Source organism: Nerophis lumbriciformis, linkage group LG22 (assembly GCF_033978685.3).
Source record: "Nerophis lumbriciformis linkage group LG22, RoL_Nlum_v2.1, whole genome shotgun sequence".
Classification (NCBI taxonomy): Eukaryota; Metazoa; Chordata; class Actinopteri; order Syngnathiformes; family Syngnathidae; genus Nerophis; species Nerophis lumbriciformis.
The window spans coordinates 38775015-38784673 of record NC_084569.2 but is presented as its reverse complement, the minus strand read 5'-3'; positions in this window follow the sequence as shown (position 1 = coordinate 38784673).

The window sequence follows — 9659 nt, the reverse complement described above, 5'->3', positions numbered from 1 at the left end:
ACAGCAACTGCCTAAAGACTTTCAAGAAAAGCTGGCTACTTTCCGTGCATATTGTAAAAACAAGATAGCTGAAAAAAAGATCCGGCCAGAGAACATTATCAACATGGACGAGGTTCCACTGACTTTTGATATTCCTGTGAACCGCACTGTGGATACAACGGGAGCACGTACGGTGAATATTCGCACCACAGGGAATGAGAAGTCATCCTTCACTGTGGTTCTAGCTTGCCATGCTAATGGCCAGAAACTTCCACCCATGGTGATATTCAAAAGGAAGACCTTGCCAAAAGAGACCTTTCCAGCCGGCGTCATCATAAAAGCTAACTCGAAGGGATGGATGAAGAAAAGATGAGCGAGTGGTTAAGGTAAGTTTACGCGAAGAGGCCGGGTGGCTTTTTTCACGCAGCTCCGTCCATGTTGATATACGACTCCATGCGCGCCCACATCACGCTGGTTTTTAATATATTATTAAAGTTTGACTGACCTATCTGACTGTTTTTTTGACATTCCTTTAGCGCAGTTAGATGCGGCTTATAACACGGGGCGGCTTATAGGTGGACAAAGTTTTGAAATATGCCGTTCATTGAAGGCGCGGCTTATAACCCAGGGCGGCTTATGGTGCGGAAAATACGGTACTCAAGTAAGAGTACTGTTACTTTAGAGATGTATTACTCAAGTAAAAGTAAGGAGTAGTCACCCAAATATTTACTTGAGTAAAAGTAAAAAGTATGTTGTGAAAAAACTACTCAAGTACTGAGTAACTGATGAGCAGTGTTGGGACTAACGCCGTTAGTTTCGGCGGTAACTAGTAATCTAACGCGTTATTTTTTATATATTCAGTAACTCAGTTACCGTTACTACATGATGCATTACTGCGTTATTTTACGTTATTTTTTATGTATCAGCTAGAAACAGAAGATCTGATTGTGTTTTATTGCAGCGCTGCGTGGAAAAGAACAGGCGTGCTTTGTGTGGATGGGGGCGCGGGGGCTCCCGGACCGTAGTTGAGGGGCGCAGGGAGACGTTCCTCCAGGGCCTATGTACTTCGGGGCTAACAACCTTCACTTTACCCGGAAGTGGGTCTTTACAGCTGATATATCTCTTAAGCAACTAAAACAATAATATATATTAAATAATAATACATTAACATAAAAATAAGGCAAATTGAGCCACAATAACTTAACAGCACCATAGGCTCAGTAGGCATTCATTGATTGATTGATTGATTGAAACTTGTATTAGTAGATTGCACAGTACAGTACATATTCCGTACAATTGACTACTAAATGGTAACACCCCAATAAGTTTTCAACGTTAATCAATTACTTAATAAATGACCAAGTCGAGGTGATCTACCTCATATATACATACACATACATATCATATATATATATATATATATATATATATATATATATATATATATATACACATATATATATATATTAGGGCTGCAACTAACGATTAATTTAATAATCGATTAATAATCGGATAAAAGAGACAAACTACATTTCTATCCTTTCCAGTATTTTATTGAAAAAATACAGCATACTGGCACCATGTTCTTTCAGCTTGCCAAATAAAACAAGGAAAATGTTACAAAAATGCACACTTTTGACACCCCTGCTACAGATAATAAAAAATTAAATGTGATAAATCTATGGATAAAAAGCAGAGCCTGGCGACGCATGCGCGTTTATCATAACTCTCTCTCTCTCTCTCTGTCTCTGCCCCTCCCTCACCAATGCTGCTGCACGCACAATTTGTTGTGTTTTTAACCCCTTCTTAACCCTGAACGTACATTGAAAATACACGCAACCCTAACTCCAAATGCCGGACATTTGAGGCATTTATGAAACTCCGCCCTGACAGCTCCGCAAAAGAGGACATGTCCGGTGAAAAGAGGACGTATGGTCAGTCTATCCTAGCCCGTTAGCTGCTAGCATGCTAGCTGCGATCGGTTTCACGTCCGGTGAAACCGATCGCTGCTAGTCCTCTTTTGCTTTAAAACTATGAAAAAAACTGCGACTTATAGTCCGGAAAAATACGGTACTCCTTTTCCCTTTTTCATCCCATTTCAACCGTTCCGCCATCAAAAAATGTTTCTTAGTCTGGACAAAAAAACAAGTTGGTTTAGGAACTACAAACATTCTCGGTTTTCCCGAAATTCCAGGAATTCCATTATATAATTTCTCAATTAAAAAACTGTTTCTACTTCAACATACCTTGACCGATTTAAACAATTCCAGCACCAACCAATTAAGTTAAAGTACCGTATTTTCCGCACCATAAGGCGCCCTGGGTTATAAGCCGCGCCTTCAATGAACGGCATATTTCAAAACTTTGTCCACCTATAAGCCGCCCCGTGTTGTAAGCCGCATCTAACTGCACCTAAAGGAATGTCAAAAAAACAGTCAAATAGGTCAGTCAAACTTTAATAATATATTAAAACCAGCGTGATGTGGGCGCGCATGGAGTCGTATATCAACATGGACGGAGCTGCGTGAAGAAAGCCACCCGGCCTCTTCGCGTAAACTTAAACTTACCTTAACCACTCGCTCATCTTTTCTTCATCCATCCCTTCGAGTTAGCTTTTATGATGACGCCGGCTGGAAAGGTCTCTTTTGGCAAGGTCTTCCTTTTGAATATCACCATGGGTGGAAGTTTCTGGCCATTAGCATGGCAAGCTAGAACCACAGTGAAGGATGACTTCTCATTCCCTGTGGTGCGAATATTCACCGTACGTGCTCCCGTTGTATCCACAGTGCGGTTCACAGGAATATCAGTTGCTGTGAAATAGTAATCCGTGTGCGGATGGAGAGATTGCGTCTTTTCATGAACCGGATCCTTGTCGCTTAGTAGGAGCCATTTTGTGGTCTTTACAGATGTAAACAGGAAATGAAACGTACGGTAATATCCGCGCTCTTTTTCTTCTTCTACGCGGGCGGGTGGTTGCTTACAGTAGAAGAAGAAGCGCTTCCTGTTCTATGGGGGCGGGTGCTTACCTTGGCGGTTGCTTGCGTAGAAGAAGAAGCGCTTCCTGTTCTACCGGGAAAAAAGATGGCGGCTGTTTACCGAAGTTGCGAGACCGAAACTTTATGAAAATGAATCTTAATATTTATCTATATATAAAGCGCACCGGGTTATAAGGCGCACTGTCAGCTTTTGAGAAAATTTGTGGTTTTTAGGTGCGCCTTATAGTGCGGAAAATACGGTAGCAATGATTGTCACACACACACTAGGTGTGGCAAAATGTGTCCTCTGCATTTGACCCATCCCCTTGTTCACCCCCTGGGAGGTGAGGGGAGCAGTGGGCAGCAGCAGTGGCCGCGCCCAGGAATCATTTTTGGTGATTTAACCCCCAATTCCAACCCTTGATGCTGAGTGCCAAGCAGGGAGGTAATGGCTCCCATTTTTATAGTCTTTGGTATGACTCGGCCGGGGTTTGAACTCCCGACCTACCCATCTGTCTTGCCTCTGGTGAGGGCGGTCGCATTTTTCTCCCTGCTTGCTCTCTTTGTTTTGTCTTGTCTTCACTTTTTTAAGTTCGACTGCGTCATCTTTGTTGCAATCTGTAGCTTTCAGCGCCTCCATAGCGAGTCTACTGACAGATATAAGTTAGAACTGTACACTACTCTGTATTAGAAACCGCCACAACAAGAGGATAGAGGGAAAAGAAGGAGCTTATTGACTAGGGCGCGGACGTGCATGCCTTTTCATGACTTATGCAGATCCCAAATACACATCAGCAGGTACCAGAAGGTAAAAAAAGGTTGGTTTTGCGTAATATTGCGGAACAAAACGCCAGTTAATGTTAAAGTTAACGTAACTATGGTGAAATTATCCTCTGCATTTGACCCATCCCCTTGTTCCACCCCCTGGGAGGTGAGGGGAGCAGTGAGCAGCAGCGGTGGCCGCGCTTGGGAATCATTTTGGTGATTTTAACCCCCAATTCCAACCTTTGATGCCGAGTGTCAAGCAGGGAGGTAATGGGTCCCATTTTTATAGTCTTTGGTATGACTCGGCCGGGGTTTGAACTCACAACCTACTAGAGATGCGCGGATAGGCAATTTATTTCATCCGCAACCGCGGCAGAAAGTCGTCAACCATCCGCCATCCACCCGATGTAACGTTTGATCAGAACTGCACCCGCCCGCCATCCGCCCGTTGTTATATATCTAATATTAATAAAAAAATAAAAAAAAGGGTGAAAACTACGCGAATTGCACCTTGTGCAGACAAGATTTTTCGATCGGACACGGAGGAATTAGTGATGTAAAAGACCACGTTGGGACAAAAAAACACAAGTCTAATGCCGTTGCTAGCGATACAAGTGGAAAACTTTCAACGTTTTTCGTCGCCCAAACAGATTCTTTGGATGTGATAAATGCCAAAGTTTTATTTAGGGAGGCAATAATTGAGCATGGATTTCCAATCGCACTGGCTGATCACATGGGACAGTTAAATGTTTGTAATGCAACCTTTAAAAATCATTACGCGGTGATCGCGGTCCCAAAAATAAACTTTTCTTGCATGATAATGTCCAGAAAAATTCGCTTTATATTACTATAGAGTCCTTTTAACGAATGAGTTTGATGGTTTATCACAAACCTTAAATGAAAGAAGTCCTTTGTTCTCCTGCACCATGCATGCGCTTTGGCCTTGCTTCGTGTTTGGTGCGCCATCCTGTCGGCTGTATTTCACAGCACGACATACTGTTAAAAGTGTTTATACTATTTATACTTTCAATTAACAAATTGAAGTCTTGTGAAAGGTTGACAGGATAACTGGCATTAACTGTCAAAATAATTTCAAACTATTGAAGTTAGCTTACAGAATAAACATGTCAATCAACCCATATGATTTTTGCTGTAATATTTTTGTTTTGAAAAGTCACTGTGACTGATAGAAAAGTGATGGTTTTAGCAACATTTTAACCTGTCTGAATGCTAATAATCATTTTGCGTCGGGGGGCGAAGCCCTGAACCCTCCACCAGGACTTTGTCCTGGACCTACCGGGGCCTGCGGCCCTTGGACCCTGGCTACTAGGTTTTTCTGATTTAAAAGTTGGCAGGTATGGTGAGGTTATAAAGCTTTTGCCTGTTAAAGAAAGGAGACTGATCCAACGCAGCACAGACTTGCGCGTGCCACGCTGTCACGACCCAGACGCACACCAGTGCGCAATCATATGGGAGCCGCGCTGAGCGCACCTCCAAGCGCGTCTCGCTGCCGGCGACGGCCAGGTATGGGCCCACGCTCCAGCGCCGTCCATTTTCAGAGCTAGTTGATTCGGCAGGTGGGTTGTTACACACTCCTTAGCGGGTTCCGACTTCCATGGCCACCGTCCTGCTCTCTATATCAACCAGGGTGAGCCCCACCCCTTTCGTGAGCGCACTGCGCGCGGAGTGATCCCTGTTACGCGCCCCCGGCAACAGGGGTGGCAAGCAGGTAAGCTGCGCGGGCGGAGCGCGCGGAGTGACCCATGTTACGAGCCCCCGGCCACGGGGGTGGCGGGCAGGTAAGCTGCTTACCTGCAGCGCGTGACGCCGGCCGCGGCGAAGGCGGACGAGGCGGGGTGTCGGTGCGGTGGGCGCGGTAGTGACCCTGGACGTGCGTCGGGCCCTTCTCGCGGATCGCCTCAACTACGGCTCCCGGTGGGGCCCTCTCGGGAGAAGGGGCCTCGGTCCCGGACCCCGGCGAGGCGTCCCTTCTCCGCTCCGTAAATGTGTCCATCTCTTTTCTTTTTTTTTCTTCTGTTGTGGCATATGCTGCAGGTGCCTGCTCATTTTTCGTATGTGGGTAACAACATTTAACTATGTATATATATTTCCCAATTGGTTTAACTGCCACCCGCAAAAAAAAAAAAAAAAAAAAAAAATTAATTATTCCGCCCGACCCGACCCGCGCGCGGATAAAATCTTATTTTTTTAAATTTCATCCGCCCGATCCGCGGATAATCCGCGGACTCCGCGGTTGTGTCCGCAAACCGCGCATCTCTACAACCTACCTATCTCAGGGCGGACACTCTAACCACTAGGCCACTGATTGAGCTCATTCAGGACATTCATGCTCCTAATCATTTGTTTCCCAAAATTCCCAAATTTTCAGGAAGTTCCCATTGAAATGAATGGGACATTTTTCCAAGTTGCACAATTCCCACATTTTTCAACCTATTCAAACTAAAGATGTCCGATAATACCGGACTGCCGATATTATCGGCCGATAAATGCTTTAAAATGTAGTATTGGAAATTATCGGTATCGGTTTCAAAAAGTAAAATGTATGACTTTTTAATACGCCGCTGTGTACACGGACGTAGGGAGAAGTACAGAGCGCCAATAAACCTTGAAGGCACTGCCTTTGCGTGCCGGCCCAGTCACATAATATCTACGGCTTTTCACACACACACACAAGTGAATGCAACGCATACTTGGTCAACAGCCGTTCAGGTCACACTGACGGTGGCCGTATAAACAACTTTAACACTGTTACAAATATGCGCCACACTGCGAACCCACACCAAACAAGAATGCCAAACACATTTCGGGAGAAGATCCGCACTGTAACACAACATGTCATGTCTGTGTAATCATGTTTTGTTTAGTTATGTTCTGTTAGTTTTGGACTTCTTTAGTTCCCGTTTAGGCTTCCTTGTTTGCTTTTGTCACCATGGCGACTTATTGACTTATTATTTAAGTTGCCTTTGCCAGTCAGTCGGGCTGGCTTCATTCTGTCACGAAGGGGGGGGGGATGGGCTCCGGACGAAGGCGTAAAGGTAGGATTGGATTTATTAACATAAATCACTCAACTACCAAAAACACAAACAACACAACAACAAAAAAAGGCAAGCGTGCCTAAAACACATGAAACTACTAGTTAACAGAAGCTATGGCATAGAACATGAACACTTACTTGGTCAGAACGTGACGTAAACAATGAAGCCAGGCCGACTGACTGGCAAAGGCAACTTAAACAATGCCTCTGATTAGTGCTCAGGAAGCAGGTGAGCGGGCGAGCACTAATCAGAGACAGGTGAACACAATAAGTCGCCATGGTGACAAAAGCAAACAAGGAAGCCTAAACGGGAACTAAAGAAGTCCAAAACTAACAGAACATAACTAAACAAAACATGATTACACAGACATGACAACAACAGAACAAATGCCCAGAAACCCTTGCAGCACTAACTCTTCCGGGACGCTACAATATACACCTCCCCTCAACCTCCTCATGCTCTCTCAGGGAGAGCATGTCCCAAATTCCAAGCTGCTGTTTTTTAGGCATGTTAAAAAAAAATAACACACTTTGTGACTTCAATAATAAATATGGCAGTGCCATGTTGGCATTTTTTTTTCCATAACTTGAGTTGATTTATTTTGTAAAACCTTGTTACATTGTTTAATGCATCCAGCGGGGCATCACAACAAAATTAAGCATAATAATGTGTTAATTCCACCACTGTATACAGGTAAAAGCCAGTAAATTAGAATATTTTGAAAAACTTGATTTATTTCAGTAATTGCATTCAAAAGGTGTAACTTGTACATTATATTTATTCATTGCACACAGACTGATGCATTCAAATGTTTATTTCATTTAATTTTGATGATTTGAAGTGGCAACAAATGAAAATCCAAAATTCCGTGTGTCACAAAATTAGAATATTACTTAAGGCTAATACAAAAAAGGGATTTTTAGAAATGTTGGCCAACTGAAAAGTATGAAAATGAAAAATATGAGCATGTACAATACTCAATACTTGGTTGGAGCTCCTTTTGCCTCAATTACTGCGTTAATGCGGCGTGGCATGGAGTCGATGAGTTTCTGGCACTGCTCAGGTGTTATGAGAGCCCAGGTTGCTCTGATAGTGGCCTTCAACTCTTCTGCGTTTTTGGGTCTGGCATTCTGCATCTTCCTTTTCACAATACCCCACAGATTTTCTATGGGGCTAAGGTCAGGGGAGTTGGCGGGCCAATTTAGAACAGAAATACCATGGTCCGTAAACCAGGCACGGGTAGATTCTGCGCTGTGTGCAGGCGCCAAGTCCTGTTGGAACTTGAAATCTCCATCTCCATAGAGCAGGTCAGCAGCAGGAAGCATGAAGTGCTCTAAAACTTGCTGGTAGACGGCTGCGTTGACCCTGGATCTCAGGAAACAGAGTGGACCGACACCAGCAGATGACATGGCACCCCAAACCATCACCCAACCATGCAAATTTTGCATTTCCTTTGGAAATCGAGGTCCCAGAGTCTGGAGGAAGACAGGAGAGGCACAGGATCCACGTTGCCTGAAGTCTAGTGTAAAGTTTCCACCATCAGTGATGGTTTGGGGTGCCATGTCATCTGCTGGTGTCGGTCCACTCTGTTTCCTGAGATCCAGGGTCAACGCAGCCGTCTACCAGCAAGTTTTAGAGCACTTCATGCTTCCTGCTGCTGACCTGCTCTATGGAGATGGAGATTTCAAGTTCCAACAGGACTTGGCGCCTGCACACAGCGCAAAATCTACCCGTGCCTGGTTTACGGACCATGGTATTTCTGTTCTAAATTGGCCCGCCAACTCCCCTGACCTTTGCCCCATAGAAAATCTGTGGGGTATTGTGAAAAGGAAGATGCAGAATGCCAGACCCAAAAACGCAGAAGAGTTGAAGGCCACTATCAGAGCAACCTGGGCTCTCATAACACCTGAGCAGTGCCAGAAACTCATCAACTCCATGCCACGCCGCATTAACGCAGTAATTGAGGCAAAAGGAGCTCCAACCAAGTATTGAGTATTGTACATGCTCATATTTTTCATTTTCATACTTTTCAGTTGGCCAACATTTCTAAAAATGAATGAATGAATGAAATAAGTTTATTTCGGTCATATAATCAACCATCAACCATTAACCATTTTGTGTGACCAGTTTAAAAGTACAGACTATACATATACAGTATAACAATCATACACATTTACACACAAAAGGAAAAGAAAAGAAAAGAAAAAGCATGACCGAAAAAGGAATAGGCTGAAGCCAAAGCTTATATTTGCCTATCCTATACCTTCACTGAAAATAAGATTACCTGGAACATCAATGTTAAAAAAAAAAAAAATCAATGGAATGAAAGTAATTGTTACTATATTTTATAATTTTCAATTATCTCACCTTTCAATGTTTTCTTAAACCTTAACAAAGAAGTACATGTCTTCAACTCATCACTGAGCTTATTCCACCATTTAACTCCTAAAACTGAAATACATTTGTATTTAATATTCGTTCTTGCTTTACCTATTTCAAAAATCAATACCCCCCGTAAATTATGGGTTTCTCCTCTTAATTGAAATAACCTAAGCATACAAGCTGGAAGGCTGTTGTTCTTTACTCGAAACATAATTTCCATTGTTTTTAAAAACACAATATCTGAAAATTTTAACACATTAGAACTTATAAATAATGGATTGGTATGTTCATAGTAGCCCGCTTTGTGTATTATTCTTATTACCCTTTTTTGAAGTTTAATTATTGGGTCTATGTTTGTTCTATAAACATTTCCCCAAACTTCAACACAATATGTTAAATATGGAAAAATAAAAGAATAATATAACATATGCAAACATTTCTTATTCAGCATGTGTTTTACTTTATAAAGAATGGCAATGGATTTGGATATTTTTCCCTTTAT